The sequence below is a fragment of the Bombus terrestris genome, unplaced genomic scaffold (assembly GCF_910591885.1).
Source record: "Bombus terrestris unplaced genomic scaffold, iyBomTerr1.2, whole genome shotgun sequence".
NCBI classification, from domain to species: Eukaryota; Metazoa; Arthropoda; class Insecta; order Hymenoptera; family Apidae; genus Bombus; species Bombus terrestris.
This window is the reverse complement of record NW_025963548.1, coordinates 3,579,818-3,602,085: the sequence shown is the minus strand read 5'-3', so window position 1 is coordinate 3,602,085 and position 22,268 is coordinate 3,579,818.

Here is a 22,268-nt window from a genome sequence, read left to right as displayed (position 1 = left end):
AAATTTGCTAACGTGTCGGATCGGTTGTGAGGTTGGACTAGATTTTTACGAGCGAGCGGAGCGAGCGAGCAATGATTACAATTTCCAAGCTATACATATACCTTATATTACCTTGCATATATTTCCTGTTATTGCCTAATTTTGTCAGCGATTTCGGACCACACGTTGCACTGTACTATGTGAAAATATTACTATTTATGTAAAACTATTGATGAAATGTAAACTTTCGTCAGTATGCAATTCGATAAAGACTTGCGGTTCCTCGGGCTGGTGCGAATATTTCAATGTCCCTATGTTCCAAACCGTTGGTTTGTGACACACAAATTACGCGACCCTCGCTCGCTGCGCTCGCTCGAAAACTATAGCCTAACCTAAAACCAATCCCTCTTGCGTTCGTTATTCGATAAGGCGGCGACTTATTTCAAATTTGCTAACGTGTCGGATCGGTTGTGAGGTTGGACTAGATTTTTACGAGCGAGCGGAGCGAGCGAGCCACGATTACAATTTCCAAGCTATACATATACCTTATATTACCTTGTATATATTTCCTGTTATTGCCTAATTTTGTCAGCGATTTCGGACCACACGTTGCACTGTACTATGTGGAAATATTACTATTTATGTAAAACTATTGATAAACTGTAAACTTTCGTCAGTACGCAATTCGATAAGGACTTCCGGCTCCTCGGGCTGGTGCGAATATTTCAATGTCCCTATATGCCAAACCGTTGGTTTGTGACAAACCTTTACGCGACCCTCGCTCGCTGCGCTCGCTCGAACACCATAGGCTAACCTAAAACCAATCCCTCTTGCGTTCGTTATTCGACAAGGAGGCGACTTATTTCAAATTTGCTAACGTGTCGGATCGGTTGTCAGGTTGGACTAGATTTATACGAGCGAGCGGAGCGAGCGAGCTACGATTACAATTTCCACGCTATACATATACCTTATATTGCCTTGCATATATTTCCGGTTTTTGCCTAATTTAGTCAGCGATATCGGACCACACGTTGCACTGTACTATGTGGAAATATTACTATTTATGTAAAACTATTGATAAACTGTAAACTTTCGTCAGCACGCAATTCGATAAGGACTTCCGGCTCCTCGGGCTGGTGCGAATATTTCAATGTCCCTATGTTACAAACCGTTGGTTTGTGATACACAATTACGCGTCCCTCGCTCGCTGCGCTCGCTCGAACACCATAGGCTAACCTAAAACCATTCCCTCTTGCGTTCGTTATTCGACAAGGAGGCGACTTATTTCAAATTTGCTAACGTGTCGGATCGGTTGTGAGGTTGGACTGGATTTTTACGAGCGAGCGGAGCGAGCGAGCTACGATTACAATTTCCAAGCTATACATATACCTTATATTGCCTTGCATATATTTCCTGTTATTGCCTAATTTTGTCAGCGATTTCGGACCACACGTTGCACTGTACTATGTGGAAATATTACTATTTATGTAAAACTATTGATAAACTGTAAACTTTCGTCAGTACGCAATTCGATAAGGACTTCCGGCTCCTCGGGCTGGTGCGAATATTTCAATGTCCCTATGTGCCAAACCGTTGGTTTGTGACAAACCTTTACGCGACCCTCGCTCGCTGCGCTCGCTCGAACACCATAGGCTAACCTAAAACCAATCCCTCTTGCGTTCGTTATTCGACAAGGAGGCGACTTATTTCAAATTTGCTAACGTGTCGGATCGGTTGTGAGGTTGGACTAGATTTATACGAGCGAGCGGAGCGAGCGAGCTACGATTATAATTTCCACGCTATACATATACCTTATATTGCCTTGCATATATTTCCGGTTTTTGCCTAATTTAGTCAGCGATATCGGACCACACGTTGCACTGTACTATGTGGAAATATTACTATTTATGTAAAACTGTTGATAAACTGTAAACTTTCGTCAGTACGCAATTCGATAAGGACTTCCGGCTCCTCGGGCTGGTGCGAATATTTCAATGTCCCTATGTTCCAAACCGTTGGTTTGTGACACACAATTACGCGTCCCTCGCTCGCTGCGCTCGCTCGAACACCATAGGCTAACCTAAAACCAATCCCTCTTGCGTTCGTTATTCGACAAGGAGGCGACTTATTTCAAATTTGCTAACGTGTCGGATCGGTTGTGAGGTTGGACTGGATTTTTACGAGCGAGCGGAGCGAGCGAGCTACGATTACAATTTCCAAGCTATACATATACCTTATATTGCCTTGCATATATTTCCTGTTATTGCCTGATTTTGTCAGCGATTTCGGACCACACGTTGCACTGTACTATGTGGAAATATTACTATTTATGTAAAACTATTGATAAACTGTAAACTTTCGTCAGTACGCAATTCGTTAAGGACTTCCGGCTCCTCGGGCTGGTGCGAATATTTCAATGTCCCTATGTGCCAAACCGTTGGTTTGTGACACACAATTATGCGTCCCTCGCTCGCTGCGCTCGCTCGAACACCATAGGCTAACCTAAAACCAATCCCTCTTGCGTTCGTTATTCGACAAGGAGGCGACTTATTTCAAATTTGCTAACGTGTCGGATCGGTTGTGAGGTTGGACTGGATTTTTACGAGCGAGCGGAGCGAGCGAGCTACGATTACAATTTCCAAGCTATACATATACCTTATATTGCCTTGCATATATTTCCTGTTATTGCCTAACTTTGTCAGCGATTTCGGACCACACGTTGCACTCTACTATGTGGAAATATTACTATTTATGTAAAACTATTGATAAACTGTAAACTTTCGTCAGTACGCAATTCGATAAGGACTTCCGGCTCCTCGGGCTGGTGCGAATATTTCAATGTCCCTATGTGCCAAACCGTTGGTTTGTGACAAACCTTTACGCATCCCTCGCTCGCTGCGCTTGCTCGAAAACTATAGCCTAACCTAAAACCAATCCCTCTTGCGTTCGTTATTCGACAAGGAGGCGACTTATTTCAAATTTGCTAACGTGTCGGATCGGTTGTGAGGTTGGACTAGATTTATACGAGCGAGCGGAGCGAGCGAGCTACGATTACAATTTCCACGCTATACATATACCTTATATTGCCTTGCATATATTTCCGGTTTTTGCCTAATTTAGTCAGCGATATCGGACCACACGTTGCACTGTACTATGTGGAAATATTACTATTTATGTAAAACTATTGATAAACTGTAAACTTTCGTCAGTACGCAATTCGATAAAGACTTCCGGCTCCTCGGGCTGGTGCGAATATTTCAATGTCCCTATGTGCCAAACCGTTGGTTTGTGACACACCTTTACGCGACCCTCGCTCGCTGCGCTCGCTCGAAAACTATAGCCTAACCTAAAACCAATCCCTCTTGCGTTCGTTATTCGATAAGGCGGCGACTTATTTCAAATTTGCTAACGTGTCGGATCGGTTGTGAGGTTGGACTGGATTTTTACGAGCGAGCGGAGCGAGCGAGCTACGATTACAATTTCCAAGCTATACATATACCTTGTATTGCCTTGCATATATTTCCTGTTATTGCCTAATTTTGTCAGCGATTTCGGACCACACGTTGCACTGTACTATGCGGAAATATTACTATTTATGTAAAACTATTGATAAACTGTAAACTTTCGTCAGTACGCAATTCGATAAGAACTTCCGGCTCCTCGGGTTGGTGCGAATATTTCAATGTCCCTATGTGACAAACCGTTGGTATGTGACAAACCTTTACGCGACCCTCGCTCGCTGCGCTCGCTCGAACACCATAGGCTAACCTAAAAGCAATCCCTCTTGCGTGCGTTATTCGACAAGGAGGCGACTTATTTCAAATTTGCTAACGTGTGGGATCGGATGTGAGGTTGGACTAGATTTTTACGAGCGAGCGGAGCGAGCGAGCAACGATTACAATTTCCAAGCTATACATATACCTTATATTACCTTGCATATATTTCCTGTTATTGCCTAATTTTGTCAGCGATTTCGGACCACACGTTGCACTGTACTATGTGGAAATATTACTATTTATGTAAAACTATTGATAAACTGTAAACTTTCGTCAGTACGAAATTCGATAAGGACTTCCGGCTCCTCGGGCTGGTGCGAATATTTCAATGTCCCTATGTGCCAAACCGTTGGTTTGTGACAAACCTTTACGCGACCCTCGCTCGCTGCGCTCGCTCGAACACCATAGGCTAACCTAAAACCAATCCCTCTTGCGTTCGTTATTCGACAAGGAGGCGACTTATTTCAAATTTGCTAACGTGTCGGATCGGTTGTGAGGTTGGACTAGATTTATACGAGCGAGCGGAGCGAGCGAGCTACGATTACAATTTCCACGCTATACATATACCTTATATTGCCTTGCATATATTTCCGGTTTTTGCCTAATTTAGTCAGCGATATCGGACCACACGTTGCACTGTACTATGTGGAAATATTACTATTTATGTAAAACTATTGATAAACTGTAAACTTTCGTCAGTACGCAATTCGATAAAGACTTCCGGCTCCTCGGGCTGGTGCGAATATTTCAATGTCCCTATGTGCCAAACCGTTGGTTTGTGACACACCTTTACGCGACCCTCGCTCGCTGCGCTCGCTCGAAAACTATAGCCTAACCTAAATCAAATCCCTCTTGCGTTCGTTATTCGATAAGGCGGCGACTTATTTCAAATTTGCTAACGTGTGGGATCGGTTGTGAGGTTGGACTAGATTTTTACGAGCGAGCGGAGCGAGCGAGCAACGATTACAATTTCCAAGCTATACATATACCTTATATTACCTTGCATATATTTCCTGTTATTGCCTAATTTTGTCAGCGATTTCGGACCACACGTTGCACTGTACTATGTGAAAATATTACTATTTATGTAAAACTATTGATGAAATGTAAACTTTTGTCAGTATGCAATTTGATAAAGACTAGCGGTTCCTCGGGCTGATGCGAATATTTCAATGTCCCTATGTTCCAAACCGTTGGTTTGTAACACACAATTACGCGTCCCTCACTCGCTGCGCTCGCACGAACACCATAGGCTAACCTAAAACCAATCCCTCTTGCGTTCGTTATTCGACAAGGAGGCGACTTATTTCAAATTTGCTAACGTGTCGGATCGGTTGTGAGGTTGGACTAGATTTTTACGAGCGAGCGGAGCGAGCGAGCAACGATTACAATTTCCAAGCTATACATATACCTTATATTACCTTGCATATATTTCCTGTTATTGCCTAATTTTGTCAGCGATTTCGGACCACACGTTGCACTGTACTATGTGAAAATATTACTATTTATGTAAAACTATTGATGAAATGTAAACTTTTGTCAGTATGCAATTCGATAAAGACTTGCGGTTCCTCGGGCTGGTGCGAATATTTCAATGTCCCTATGTTCCAAACCGTTGGTTTGTGACACACAATTACGCGTCCCTCGCTCGCTGCGCTCGCTCGAACACCATAGGCTAACCTAAAACCAATCCCTCTTGCGTTCGTTATTCGACAAGGAGGCGACTTATTTCAAATTTGCTAACGTGTCGAATCGGTTGTGAGGTTGGACTAGATTTTTACGAGCGAGCGGAGCGAGCGAGCAACGATTACAATTTCCAAGCTATACATATACCTTATATTACCTTGTATATATTTCCTGTTATTGCCTAATTTTGTCAGCGATTTCGGACCACACGTTGCACTCTACTATGTGGAAATATTACTATTTATGTAAAACTATTGATAAACTGTAAACTTTCGTCAGTACGCAATTCGATAAGGACTTCCGGCTCCTCGGGCTGGTGCGAATATTTCAATGTCCCTATGTTCCAAACCGTTGGTTTGTGACAAACCTTTACGCGACCCTCGCTGGCTGCGCTCGCTCGAACACCATAGGCTAACCTAAAACCAATCCCTCTTGCGTTCTTTATTCGACAAGGAGGCGACTTATTTCAAATTTGCTAACGTGTCGGATCGGTTGTGAGGTTGGACTAGATTTATACGAGCGAGCGGAGCGAGCGAGCTACGATTACAATTTCCACGCTATACATATACCTTACATTGCCTTGCATATATTTCCGGTTTTTGCCTAATTTAGTCAGCGATATCGGACCACACGATGCACTGTACTATGTGGAAATATTACTATTTATGTAAAACTATTGATAAACTGTAAACTTTCGTCAGTACGCAATTCGATAAAGACTTCCGGCTCCTCGGGGTGGTGCGAATATTTCAATGTCCCTATGTGCCAAACCGTTGGTTTGTGACACACCTTTACGCGACCCTCGCTCGCTGCGCTCGCTCGAAAACTATAGCCTAACCTAAAACCAATCCCTCTTGCGTTCGTTATTCGATAAGGCGGCGACTTATTTCAAATTTGCTAACGTGTCGGATCGGTTGTGAGGTTGGACTGGATTTTTACGAGCGAGCGGAGCGAGCGAGCTACGATTACAATTTCCAAGCTATACATATACCTTATATTGCCTTGCATATATTTCCTGTTATTGCCTAATTTTGTCAGCGATTTCGGACCACACGTTGCACTGTACTATGTGGAAATATTACTATTTATGTAAAACTATTGATAAACTGTAAACTTTCGTCAGTACGCAATTCGATAAGATCTTCCGGCTCCTCGGGCTGGTGCGAATATTTCAATGTCCCTATGTGCCAAACCGTTGGTTTGTGACAAACCTTTACGCGACCCTCGCTCGCTGCGCTCGCTCGAACACCATAGGCTAACCTAAAAGCAATCCCTCTTGCGTTCGTTATTCGACAAGGAGGCGACTTATTTCAAATTTGCTAACGTGTGGGATCGGTTGTGAGGTTGGACTAGATTTTTACGAGCGAGCGGAGCGAGCGAGCAACGATTACAATTTCCAAGCTATACATATACCTTATATTACCTTGCATATATTTCCTGTTATTGCCTAATTTTGTCAGCGATTTCGGACCACACGTTGCACTGTACTATGTGAAAATATTACTATTTATGTAAAACTATTGATGAAATGTAAACTTTTGTCACTATGCAATTTGATAAAGACTTGCGGTTCCTCGGGCTGGTGCGAATATTTCAATGTCCCTATGTTCCAAACCGTTGGTTTGTGACACACAATTACGCGACCCTCGCTCGCTGCGCTCGCTCGAAAACTATAGCCTAACCTAAAACCAATCCCTCTTGCGTTCGTTATTCGATAAGGCGGCGACTTATTTCAAATTTGCTAACGTGTCGGATCGGTTGTGAGGTTGGACTAGATTTTTACGAGCGAGCGGAGCGAGCGAGCAACGATTACAATTTCCAAGCTATACATATACCTTATATTACCTTGTATATATTTCCTGTTATTGCCTAATTTAGTCAGCGATATCGGACCACACGTTGCACTGTACTATGTGGAAATATTGCTATTTATGTAAAACTATTGATAAACTGTGAACTTTCGTCAGTACGCAATTCGATAAGGACTTCCGGCTCCTCGAGCTGGTGCGAATATTTCAATGTCCCTATGTTCCAAACCGTTGGTTTGTGACAAACAATTACGCGTCCCTCGCTCGCTGCGCTCGCTCGAACCCCGTAGGCTAACCTAAAACCAATCCCTCTTGCGTTCGTTATTCGACAAGGAGGCGACTTATTTCAAATTTGCTAACGTGTCGAATCGGTTGTGAGGTTGGACTAGATTTTTACGAGCGAGCGAGCGAGCGAGCAACGATTACAATTTCCAAGCTATACATATACCTTATATTGCCTTGCATATATTTCCTGTTATTGCCTAATTTTGTCAGCGATTTCGGACCACACGTTGCACTGTACTATGTGGAAATATTACTATTTATGTAAAACTATTGATAAACTGTAAACTTTCGTCAGTACGCAATTCGATAAGGACTTCCGGCTCCTCGGGCTGGTGCGAATATTTCAATGTCCCTATGTGCCAAACCGTTGGTTTGTGACAAACCTTTACGCGAACATCGCTCGCTGCGCTCGCTCGAACACCATAGGCTATCCTAAAACCAATTCCTCTTGCGTTCGTTATTCGACAATGAGGCGACTTATTTCAAATTAGCTAACGTGTCGGATCGGTTGTGAGGTTGGACTAGATTTTTACGAGCGAGCGGAGCGAGCGAGCAACGATTACAATTTCCAAGCTATACATATACCTTATATTACCTTGCATATATTTCCTGTTATTGCCTAATTTTGTCAGCGATTTCGGACCACACGTTGCACTGTACTATGTGAAAATATTACTATTTATGTAAAACTATTGATGAAATGTAAACTTTTGTCAGTATGCAATTCGATAAAGACTTGCGGTTCCTCGGGCGGGTGCGAATATTTCAATGTCCCTATGTTCCAAACCGTTGGTATGTGACACACAATTACGCGACCCTCGCTCGCTGCGCTCGCTCGAAAACTATAGCCTAACCTAAAACCAATCCCCCTAGCGTTCGTTATTCGATAAGGCGGCGACTTATTTCAAATTTGCTAACGTGTCGGATCGGTTGTGAGGTTGGACTGGATTTTTACGAGCGAGCGGAGCGAGCGAGCTACGATTACAATTTCCAAGCTATACATATACCTTATATTGCCTTGCATATATTTCCTGTTATTGCCTAATTTTGTCAGCGATTTCGGACCACACGTTGCACTGTACTATGTGGAAATATTACTATTTATGTAAAACTATTGATAAACTGTAAACTTTCGTCAGTACGCAATTCGATAAGAACTTCCGGCTCCTCGGGCTGGTGCGAATATTTCAATGTCCCTATGTGCCAAACCGTTGGTTTGTGACAAACCTTTACGCGACCCTCGCTCGCTGCGCTCGCTCGAACACCATAGGCTAACCTAAAAGCAATCCCCCTTGCGTGCGTTATTCGACAAGGAGGCGACTTATTTCAAATTTGCTAACGTGTGGGATCGGTTGTGAGGTTGGACTAGATTTTTACGAGCGAGCGGAGCGAGCGAGCAACGATTACAATTTCCAAGCTATACATATACCTTATATTACCTTGCATATATTTCCTGTTATTGCCTAATTTTGTCAGCGATTTCGGACCACACGTTGCACTGTACTATGTGAAAATATTACTATTTATGTAAAACTATTGACGAAATGTAAACTTTTGTCAGTATGCAATTTGATAAAGACTTGCGGTTCCTCGGGCTGATGCGAATATTTCAATGTCCCTATGTTCCAAACCGTTGGTTTGTGACACACAATTACGCGTCCCTCACTCGCTGCGCTCGCTCGAACACCATAGGCTAACCTAAAACCAATCCCTCTTGCGTTCGTTATTCGACAAGGAGGCGACTTATTTCAAATTTGCTAACGTGTCGGATCGGTTGTGAGGTTGGACTAGATTTTTACGAGCGAGCGGAGCGAGCGAGCAATGATTACAATTTCCAAGCTATACATATACCTTATATTACCTTGCATATATTTCCTGTTATTGCCTAATTTTGTCAGCGATTTCGGACCACACGTTGCACTGTACTATGTGAAAATATTACTATTTATGTAAAACTATTGATGAAATGTAAACTTTTGTCAGTATGCAATTCGATAAAGACTTGCGGTTCCTCGGGCTGGTGCGAATATTTCAATGTCCCTATGTTCCAAACCGTTGGTTTGTGACACACAATTACGCGACCCTCGCCCGCTGCGCTCGCTCGAAAACTATAGCCTAACCTAAAACCAATCCCTCTTGCGTTCGTTATTCGATAAGGCGGCGACTTATTTCAAATTTGCTAACGTGTCGGATCGGTTGTGATGTTGGACTGGATTTTTGCGAGCGAGCGGAGCGAGCGTGCTACGATTACAACTTCCAAGCTATACATAAACCTTATATTACCTTGCATATATTTCCTGTTATTACCTAATTTTGTCAGCGATTTTGGACCACACGTTGCACTGTACTATGTGAAAATATTACTATTTATGTAAAACTATTGATGAAATGTAAACTTTTGTCAGTATGCAATTCAATAAAGACTTGCGGTTCCTCGGGCTGGCGCGAATATTTCAATGTCCCTATGTTCCAAACCGTTGGTTTGTGACACACAATTACGCGTCCCTCACTCGCTGCGCTCGCTCGAACACCATAGGCTAACCTAAAACCAATCCCTCTTGCGTTCGTTATTCGACAAGGAGGCGACTTATTTCAAATTTGCTAACGTGTCGGATCGGTTGTGAGGTTGGACTAGATTTTTACGAGCGAGCGGAGCGAGCGAGCAACGATTACAATTTCCAAGCTATACATATACCTTATATTACCTTGCATATATTTCCTGTTATTGCCTAATTTTGTCAGCGATTTCGGACCACACGTTGCACTGTACTATGTGAAAATATTACTATTGATGTAAAACTATTGATGAAATGTAAACTTTTGTCAGTATGCAATTCGATAAAGACTTGCGGTTCCTCGGGCTGGTGCGAATATTTCAATGTCCCTATGTTCCAAACCGTTGGTTTGTGACACACAATTACGCGTCCCTCGCTCGCTGCGCTCGCTCGAACACCATAGGCTAACCTAAAACCAATCCCTCTTGCGTTCGTTATTCGACAAGGAGGCGACTTATTTCAAATTTGCTAACGTGTCGAATCGGTTGTGAGGTTGGACTAGATTTTTACGAGCGAGCGGAGCGAGCGAGCAACGATTACAATTTCCAAGCTATACATATACCTTATATTACCTTGTATATATTTCCTGTTATTGCCTAATTTTGTCAGCGATTTCGGACCACACGTTGCACTCTACTATGTGGAAATATTACTATTTATGTAAAACTATTGATAAACTGTAAACTTTCGTCAGTACGCAATTCGATAAGGACTTCCGGCTCCTCGGGCTGGTGCGAATATTTCAATGTCCCTATGTGCCAAACCGTTGGTTTGTGACAAACCTTTACGCGACCCTCGCTCGCTGCGCTCGCTCGAACACCATAGGCTAACCTAAAAGCAATCCCCCTTGCGTGCGTTATTCGACAAGGAGGCGACTTATTTCAAATTTGCTAACGTGTGGGATCGGTTGTGAGGTTGGACTAGATTTTTACGAGCGAGCGGAGCGAGCGAGCAACGATTACAATTTCCAAGCTATACATATACCTTATATTACCTTGCATATATTTCCTGTTATTGCCTAATTTTGTCAGCGATTTCGGACCACACGTTGCACTGTACTATGTGAAAATATTACTATTTATGTAAAACTATTGATGAAATGTAAACTTTTGTCAGTATGCAATTTGATAAAGACTTGCGGTTCCTCGGGCTGATGCGAATATTTCAATGTCCCTATGTTCCAAACCGTTGGTTTGTGACACACAATTACGCGTCCCTCACTCGCTGCGCTCGCTCGAACACCATAGGCTAACCTAAAACCAATCCCTCTTGCGTTCGTTATTCGACAAGGAGGCGACTTATTTCAAATTTGCTAACGTGTCGGATCGGTTGTGAGGTTGGACTAGATTTTTACGAGCGAGCGGAGCGAGCGAGCAACGATTACAATTTCCAAGCTATACATATACCTTATATTACCTTGCATATATTTCCTGTTATTGCCTAATTTTGTCAGCGATTTCGGACCACACGTTGCACTGTACTATGTGAAAATATTACTATTTATGTAAAACTATTGATGAAATGTAAACTTTTGTCAGTATGCAATTCGATAAAGACTTGCGGTTCCTCGGGCTGGTGCGAATATTTCAATGTCCCTATGTTCCAAACCGTTGGTTTGTGACACACAATTACGCGACCCTCGCCCGCTGCGCTCGCTCGAAAACTATAGCCTAACCTAAAACCAATCCCTCTTGCGTTCGTTATTCGATAAGGCGGCGACTTATTTCAAATTTGCTAACGTGTCGGATCGGTTGTGATGTTGGACTGGATTTTTGCGAGCGAGCGGAGCGAGCGTGCTACGATTACAACTTCCAAGCTATACATAAACCTTATATTACCTTGCATATATTTCCTGTTATTGCCTAATTTTGTCAGCGATTTTGGACCACACGTTGCACTGTACTATGTGAAAATATTACTATTTATGTAAAACTATTGATGAAATGTAAACTTTTGTCAGTATGCAATTCAATAAAGACTTGCGGTTCCTCGGGCTGGTGCGAATATTTCAATGTCCCTATGTTCCAAACCGTTGGTTTGTGACACACAATTACGCGTCCCTCACTCGCTGCGCTCGCTCGAACACCATAGGCTAACCTAAAACCAATCCCTCTTGCGTTCGTTATTCGACAAGGAGGCGACTTATTTCAAATTTGCTAACGTGTCGGATCGGTTGTGAGGTTGGACTAGATTTTTACGAGCGAGCGGAGCGAGCGAGCAACGATTACAATTTCCAAGCTATACATATACCTTATATTACCTTGCATATATTTCCTGTTATTGCCTAATTTTGTCAGCGATTTCGGACCACACGTTGCACTGTACTATGTGAAAATATTACTATTGATGTAAAACTATTGATGAAATGTAAACTTTTGTCAGTATGCAATTCGATAAAGACTTGCGGTTCCTCGGGCTGGTGCGAATATTTCAATGTCCCTATGTTCCAAACCGTTGGTTTGTGACACACAATTACGCGTCCCTCGCTCGCTGCGCTCGCTCGAACACCATAGGCTAACCTAAAACCAATCCCTCTTGCGTTCGTTATTCGACAAGGAGGCGACTTATTTCAAATTTGCTAACGTGTCGAATCGGTTGTGAGGTTGGACTAGATTTTTACGAGCGAGCGGAGCGAGCGAGCAACGATTACAATTTCCAAGCTATACATATACCTTATATTACCTTGTATATATTTCCTGTTATTGCCTAATTTTGTCAGCGATTTCGGACCACACGTTGCACTCTACTATGTGGAAATATTACTATTTATGTAAAACTATTGATAAACTGTAAACTTTCGTCAGTACGCAATTCGATAAGGACTTCCGGCTCCTCGGGCTGGTGCGAATATTTCAATGTCCCTATGTTCCAAACCGTTGGTTTGTGACAAACCTTTACGCGACCCTCGCTGGCTGCGCTCGCTCGAACACCATAGGCTAACCTAAAACCAATCCCTCTTGCGTTCTTTATTCGACAAGGAGGCGACTTATTTCAAATTTGCTAACGTGTCGGATCGGTTGTGAGGTTGGACTAGATTTATACGAGCGAGCGGAGCGAGCGAGCTACGATTACAATTTCCACGCTATACATATACCTTATATTGCCTTGCATATATTTCCGGTTTTTGCCTAATTTAGTCAGCGATATCGGACCACACGTTGCACTGTACTATGTGGAAATATTACTATTTATGTAAAACTATTGTTAAACTGTAAACTTTCGTCAGTACGCAATTCGATAAAGACTTCCGGCTCCTCGGGGTGGTGCGAATATTTCAATGTCCCTATGTTCCAAACCGTTGGTTTGTGACAAACAATTACGCGTCCCTCGCTCGCTGCGCTCGCTCGAACACCGTAGGCTAACCTAAAACCAATCCCTCTTGCGTTCGTTATTCGACAAGGAGGCGACTTATTTCAAATTTGCTAACGTGTCGAATCGGTTGTGAGGTTGGACTAGATTTTTACGAGCGAGCGGAGCGAGCGAGCAACGATTACAATTTCCAAGCTATACATATACCTTATATTACCTTGTATATATTTCCTGTTATTGCCTAATTTTGTCAGCGATTTCGGACCACACGTTGCACTCTACTATGTGGAAATATTACTATTTATGTAAAACTATTGATAAACTGTAAACTTTCGTCAGTACGCAATTCGATAAAGACTTCCGGCTCCTCGGGGTGGTGCGAATATTTCAATGTCCCTATGTGCCAAACCGTTGGTTTGTGACACACCTTTACGCGACCCTCGCTCGCTGCGCTCGCTCGAAAACTATAGCCTAACCTAAAACCAATCCCTCTTGCGTTCGTTATTCGATAAGGCGGCGACTTATTTCAAATTTGCTAACGTGTCGGATCGGTTGTGAGGTTGGACTGGATTTTTACGAGCGAGCGGAGCGAGCGAGCTACGATTACAATTTCCAAGCTATACATATACCTTATATTGCCTTGCATATATTTCCTGTTATTGCCTAATTTTGTCAGCGATTTCGGACCACACGTTGCACTGTACTATGTGAAAATATTACTATTTATGTAAAACTATTGATGAAATGTAAACTTTTGTCACTATGCAATTTGATAAAGACTTGCGGTTCCTCGGGCTGGTGCGAATATTTCAATGTCCCTATGTTCCAAACCGTTGGTTTGTGACACACAATTACGCGACCCTCGCTCGCTGCGCTCGCTCGAAAACTATAGCCTAACCTAAAACCAATCCCTCTTGCGTTCGTTATTCGATAAGGCGGCGACTTATTTCAAATTTGCTAACGTGTCGGATCGGTTGTGAGGTTGGACTAGATTTATACGAGCGAGCGGAGCGAGCGAGCTACGATTACAATTTCCACGCTATACATATACCTTATATTGCCTTGCATATATTTCCGGTTTTTGCCTAATTCAGTCAGCGATATCGGACCACACGTTGCACTGTACTATGTGGAAATATTACTATTTATGTAAAACTATTGATAAACTGTAAATTTTCGTCAGTACGCAATTCGATAAGGACTTCCGGCTCCTCGAGCTGGTGCGAATATTTCAATGTCCCTATGTTCCAAACCGTTGGTTTGTGACAAACAATTACGCGTCCCTCGCTCGCTGCGCTCGCTCGAACACCGTAGGCTAACCTAAAACCAATCCCTCTTGCGTTCGTTATTCGACAAGGAGGCGACTTATTTCAAATTTGCTAACGTGTCGAATCGGTTGTGAGGTTGGACTAGATTTTTACGAGCGAGCGAGCGAGCGAGCAACGATTACAATTTCCAAGCTATACATATACCTTATATTGCCTTGCATATATTTCCTGTTATTGCCTAATTTTGTCAGCGATTTCGGACCACACGTTGCACTCTACTATGTGGAAATATTACTATTTATGTAAAACTATTGATAAACTGTAAACTTTCGTCAGTACGCAATTCGATAAGGACTTCCGGCTCCTCGGGCTGGTGCGAATATTTCAATGTCCCTATGTGCCAAACCGTTGGTTTGTGACAAACCTTTACGCGAACATCGCTCGCTGCGCTCGCTCCAACACCATAGGCTATCCTAAAACCAATTCCTCTTGCGTTCGTTATTCGACAATGAGGCGACTTATTTCAAATTAGCTAACGTGTCGGATCGGTTGTGAGGTTGGACTAGATTTTTACGAGCGAGCGGAGCGAGCGAGCAACGATTACAATTTCCAAGCTATACATATACCTTATATTACCTTGCATATATTTCCTGTTATTGCCTAATTTTGTCAGCGATTTCGGACCACACGTTGCACTGTACTATGTGAAAATATTACTATTTATGTAAAACTATTGATGAAATGTAAACTTTTGTCAGTATGCAATTCGATAAAGACTTGCGGTTCCTCGGGCGGGTGCGAATATTTCAATGTCCCTATGTTCCAAACCGTTGGTATGTGACACACAATTACGCGACCCTCGCTCGCTGCGCTCGCTCGAAAACTATAGCCTAACCTAAAACCAATCCCCCTAGCGTTCGTTATTCGATAAGGCGGCGACTTATTTCAAATTTGCTAACGTGTCGGATCGGTTGTGAGGTTGGACTGGATTTTTACGAGCGAGCGGAGCGAGCGAGCTACGATTACAATTTCCAAGCTATACATATACCTTATATTGCCTTGCATATATTTCCTGTTATTGCCTAATTTTGTCAGCGATTTCGGACCACACGTTGCACTGTACTATGTGGAAATATTACTATTTATGTAAAACTATTGATAAACTGTAAACTTTCGTCAGTACGCAATTCGATAAGAACTTCCGGCTCCTCGGGCTGGTGCGAATATTTCAATGTCCCTATGTGCCAAACCGTTGGTTTGTGACAAACCTTTACGCGACCCTCGCTCGCTGCGCTCGCTCGAACACCATAGGCTAACCTAAAAGCAATCCCTCTTGCGTGCGTTATTCGACAAGGAGGCGACTTATTTCAAATTTGCTAACGTGTGGGATCGGTTGTGAGGTTGGACTGGATTTTTACGAGCGAGCGGAGCGAGCGAGCTACGATTACAATTTCCAAGCTATACATTTACCTTATATTGCCTTGCATATATTTCCTGTTATTGCCTAATTTTGTCAGCGATTTCGGACCACACGTTGCACTGTACTATGTGGAAATATTACTATTTATGTAAAACTATTGATAAACTGTAAACTTTCGTCAGTACGCAATTCGATAAGAACTTCCGGCTCCTCGGGCTGGTGCGAATATTTCAATGTCCCTATGTGCCAAACCGTTGGTTTGTGACAAACCTTTACGCGACCCTCGCTCGCTGCGCTCGCTCGAACACCATAGGCTAACCTAAAAGCAATCCCTCTTGCGTGCGTTATTCGACAAGGAGGCGACTTATTTCAAATTTGCTAACGTGTGGGATCGGTTGTGAGGTTGGACTAGATTTTTACGAGCGAGCGGAGCGAGCGAGCAACGATTACAATTTCCAAGCTATACATATACCTTATATTACCTTGCATATGTTTCCTGTTATTGAATAATTTTGTCAGCGATTTCGGACCACACGTTGCACTGTACTATGTGAAAATATTACTATTTATGTAAAACTATTGATGAAATGTAAACTTTTGTCAGTATGCAATTTGATAAAGACTTGCGGTTCCTCGGGCTGATGCGAATATTTCAATGTCCCTATGTTCCAAACCGTTGGTTTGTGACACACAATTACGCGTCCCTCACTCGCTGCGCTCGCTCGAACACCATAGGCTAACCTAAAACCAATCCCTCTTGCGTTCGTTATTCGACAAGGAGGCGACTTATTTCAAATTTGCTAACGTGTGGGATCGGTTGTGAGGTTGGACTAGATTTTTACGAGCGAGCGGAGCGAGCGAGCAACGATTACAATTTCCAAGCTATACATATACCTTATATTACCTTGCATATATTTCCTGTTATTGCCTAATTTTGTCAGCGATTTCGGACCACACGTTGCACTGTACTATGTGAAAATATTACTATTTATGTAAAACTATTGATGAAATGTAAACATTTGTCAGTATGCAATTTGATAAAGACTAGCGGTTCCTCGGGCTGATGCGAATATTTCAATGTCCCTATGTTCCAAACCGTTGGTTTGTGACACACAATTACGCGTCCCTCACTCGCTGCGCTCGCTCGAACACCATAGGCTAACCTAAAACCAATCCCTCTTGCGTTCGTTATTCGACAAGGAGGCGACTTATTTCAAATTTGCTAACGTGTCGGATCGGTTGTGAGGTTGGACTAGATTTTTACGAGCGAGCGGAGCGAGCGAGCAACGATTACAATTTCCAAGCTATACATATACCTTATATTACCTTGCATATATTTCCTGTTATTGCCTAATTTTGTCAGCGATTTCGGACCACACGTTGCACTGTACTATGTGAAAATATTACTATTTATGTAAAACTATTGATGAAATGTAAACTTTTGTCAGTATGCAATTTGATAAAGACTAGCGGTTCCTCGGGCTGATGCGAATATTTCAATGTCCCTATGTTCCAAACCGTTGGTTTGTGACACACAATTACGCGTCCCTCACTCGCTGCGCTCGCTCGAACACCATAGGCTAACCTAAAACCAATCCCTCTTGCGTTCGTTATTCGACAAGGAGGCGACTTATTTCAAATTTGCTAACGTGTCGGATCGGTTGTGAGGTTGGACTAGATTTTTACGAGCGAGCGGAGCGAGCGAGCAACGATTACAATTTCCAAGCTATACATATACCTTATATTACCTTGCATATATTTCCTGTTATTGCCTAATTTTGTCAGCGATTTCGGACCACACGTTGCACTGTACTATGTGAAAATATTACTATTTATGTAAAACTATTGATGAAATGTAAACTTTCGTCAGTACGCAATTCGATAAGAACTTCCGGCTCCTCGGGCTGGTGCGAATATTTCAATGTCCCTATGTGCCAAACCGTTGGTTTGTGACAAACCTTTACGCGACCCTCGCTCGCTGCGCTCGCTCGAACACCATAGGCTAACCTAAAAGCAATCCCTCTTGCGTTCGTTATTCGACAAGGAGGCGACTTATTTCAAATTTGCTAACGTGTGGGATCGGTTGTGAGGTTGGACTAGATTTTTACGAGCGAGCGGAGCGAGCGAGCAACGATTACAATTTCCAAGCTATACATATACCTTATATTACCTTGCATATATTTCCTGTTATTGCCTAATTTTGTCAGCGATTTCGGACCACACGTTGCACTGTACTATGTGAAAATATTACTATTTATGTAAAACTATTGATGAAATGTAAACTTTTGTCAGTATGCAATTTGATAAAGACTTGCGGTTCCTCGGGCTGGTGCGAATATTTCAATGTCCCTATGTTCCAAACCGTTGGTTTGTGACACACAATTACGCGACCCTCGCTCGCTGCGCTCGCTCCAAAACTATAGCCTAACCTAAAACCAATCCCTCTTGCGTTCGTTATTCGATAAGGCGGCGACTTATTTCAAATTTGCTAACGTGTCGGATCGGTTGTGAGGTTGGACTAGATTTTTACGAGCGAGCGGAGCGAGCGAGCAACGATTACAATTTCCAAGCTATACATATACCTTATATTACCTTGTATATATTTCCTGTTATTGCCTAATTTAGTCAGCGATATCGGACCACACGTTGCACTCTACTATGTGGAAATATTACTATTTATGTAAAACTATTGATAAACTGTAAACTTTCGTCAGTACGCAATTCGATAAAGACTTCCGGCTCCTCGGGCTGGTGCGAATATTTCAATGTCTCTATGTGCCAAGCCGTTGGTTTGTGACACACCTTTACGCATCCCTCGCTCGCTGCGCTCGCTCGAAAACTATAGCCTAACCTAAAACCAATCCCTCTTGCGTTCATTATTCGATAAGGCGGCGACTTATTTCAAATTTGCTAACGTGTGGGATCGGTTGTGAGGTTGGACTAGATTTTTACGAGCGAGCGGAGCGAGCGAGCAACGATTACAATTTCCAAGCTATACATATACCTTATATTACCTTGCATATATTTCCTGTTATTGCCTAATTTTGTCAGCGATTTCGGACCACACGTTGCACTGTACTATGTGAAAATATTACTATTTATGTAAAACTATTGATGAAATGTAAACATTTGTCAGTATGCAATTTGATAAAGACTAGCGGTTCCTCGGGCTGATGCGAATATTTCAATGTCCCTATGTTCCAAACCGTTGGTTTGTGACACACAATTACGCGTCCCTCACTCGCTGCGCTCGCTCGAACACCATAGGCTAACCTAAAACCAATCCCTCTTGCGTTCGTTATTCGACAAGGAGGCGACTTATTTCAAATTTGCTAACGTGTCGGATCGGTTGTGAGGTTGGACTAGATTTTTACGAGCGAGCGGAGCGAGCGAGCAACGATTACAATTTCCAAGCTATACATATACCTTATATTACCTTGCATATATTTCCTGTTATTGCCTAATTTTGTCAGCGATTTCGGACCACACGTTGCACTGTACTATGTGAAAATATTACTATTTATGTAAAACTATTGATGAAATGTAAACTTTTGTCAGTATGCAATTTGATAAAGACTAGCGGTTCCTCGGGCTGATGCGAATATTTCAATGTCCCTATGTTCCAAACCGTTGGTTTGTGACACACAATTACGCGTCCCTCACTCGCTGCGCTCGCTCGAACACCATAGGCTAACCTAAAACCAATCCCTCTTGCGTTCGTTATTCGACAAGGAGGCGACTTATTTCAAATTTGCTAACGTGTCGGATCGGTTGTGAGGTTGGACTAGATTTTTACGAGCGAGCGGAGCGAGCGAGCAACGATTACAATTTCCAAGCTATACATATACCTTATATTACCTTGCATATATTTCCTGTTATTGCCTAATTTTGTCAGCGATTTCGGACCACACGTTGCACTGTACTATGTGAAAATATTACTATTTATGTAAAACTATTGATGAAATGTAAACTTTCGTCAGTACGCAATTCGATAAGAACTTCCGGCTCCTCGGGCTGGTGCGAATATTTCAATGTCCCTATGTGCCAAACCGTTGGTTTGTGACAAACCTTTACGCGACCCTCGCTCGCTGCGCTCGCTCGAACACCATAGGCTAACCTAAAAGCAATCCCTCTTGCGTTCGTTATTCGACAAGGAGGCGACTTATTTCAAATTTGCTAACGTGTGGGATCGGTTGTGAGGTTGGACTAGATTTTTACGAGCGAGCGGAGCGAGCGAGCAACGATTACAATTTCCAAGCTATACATATACCTTATATTACCTTGCATATATTTCCTGTTATTGCCTAATTTTGTCAGCGATTTCGGACCACACGTTGCACTGTACTATGTGAAAATATTACTATTTATGTAAAACTATTGATGAAATGTAAACTTTTGTCAGTATGCAATTTGATAAAGACTTGCGGTTCCTCGGGCTGGTGCGAATATTTCAATGTCCCTATGTTCCAAACCGTTGGTTTGTGACACACAATTACGCGACCCTCGCTCGCTGCGCTCGCTCGAAAACTATAGCCTAACCTAAAACCAATCCCTCTTGCGTTCGTTATTCGATAAGGCGGCGACTTATTTCAAATTTGCTAACGTGTCGGATCGGTTGTGAGGTTGGACTAGATTTTTACGAGCGAGCGGAGCGAGCGAGCAACGATTACAATTTCCAAGCTATACATATACCTTATATTACCTTGTATATATTTCCTGTTATTGCCTAATTTAGTCAGCGATATCGGACCACACGTTGCACTGTACTATGTGGAAATATTGCTATTTATGTAAAACTATTGATAAACTGTGAACTTTCGTCAGTACGCAATTCGATAAGGACTTCCGGCTCCTCGAGCTGGTGCGAATATTTCAATGTCCCTATGTTCCAAACCGTTGGTTTGTGACAAACAATTACGCGTCCCTCGCTCGCTGCGCTCGCTCGAACACCGTAGGCTAACCTAAAACCAATCCCTCTTGCGTTCGTTATTCGACAAGGAGGCGACTTATTTCAAATTTGCTAACGTGTCGAATCGGTTGTGAGGTTGGACTAGATTTTTACGAGCGAGCGAGCGAGCGAGCAACGATTACAATTTCCAAGCTATACATATACCTTATATTACCTTGTATATATTTCCTGTTATTGCCTAATTTTGTCAGCGATTTCGGACCACACGTTGCACTCTACTATGTGGAAATATTACTATTTATGTAAAACTATTGATAAACTGTAAACTTTCGTCAGTACGCAATTCGATAAAGACTTCCGGCTCCTCGGGCTGGTGCGAATATTTCAATGTCTCTATGTGCCAAGCCGTTGGTTTGTGACACACCTTTACGCATCCCTCGCTCGCTGCGCTCGCTCGAAAACTATAGCCTAACCTAAAACCAATCCCTCTTGCGTTCGTTATTCGATAAGGCGGCGACTTATTTCAAATTTGCTAACGTGTCGGATCGGTTGTGATGTTGGACTGGATTTTTGCGAGCGAGCGGAGCGAGCGTGCTACGATTACAACTTCCAAGCTATACATAAACCTTATATTACCTTGCATATATTTCCTGTTATTGCCTAATTTTGTCAGCGATTTTGGACCACACGTTGCACTGTACTATGTGAAAATATTACTATTTATGTAAAACTATTGATGAAATGTAAACTTTTGTCAGTATGCAATTTGATAAAGACTTGCGGTTCCTCGGGCTGGTGCGAATATTTCAATGTCCCTATGTTCCAAACCGTTGGTTTGTGACACACAATTACGCGTCCCTCACTCGCTGCGCTCGCTCGAACACCATAGGCTAACCTAAAACCAATCCCTCTTGCGTTCGTTATTCGACAAGGAGGCGACTTATTTCAAATTTGCTAACGTGTCGGATCGGTTGTGAGGTTGGACTAGATTTTTACGAGCGAGCGGAGCGAGCGAGCAACGATTACAATTTCCAAGCTATACATATACCTTATATTACCTTGCATATATTTCCTGTTATTGCCTAATTTTGTCAGCGATTTCGGACCACACGTTGCACTGTACTATGTGAAAATATTACTATTTATGTAAAACTATTGATGAAATGTAAACTTTCGTCAGTATGCAATTCGATAAAGACTTGCGGTTCCTCGGGCTGGTGCGAATATTTCAATGTCCCTATGTTCCAAACCGTTGGTTTGTGACACACAATTA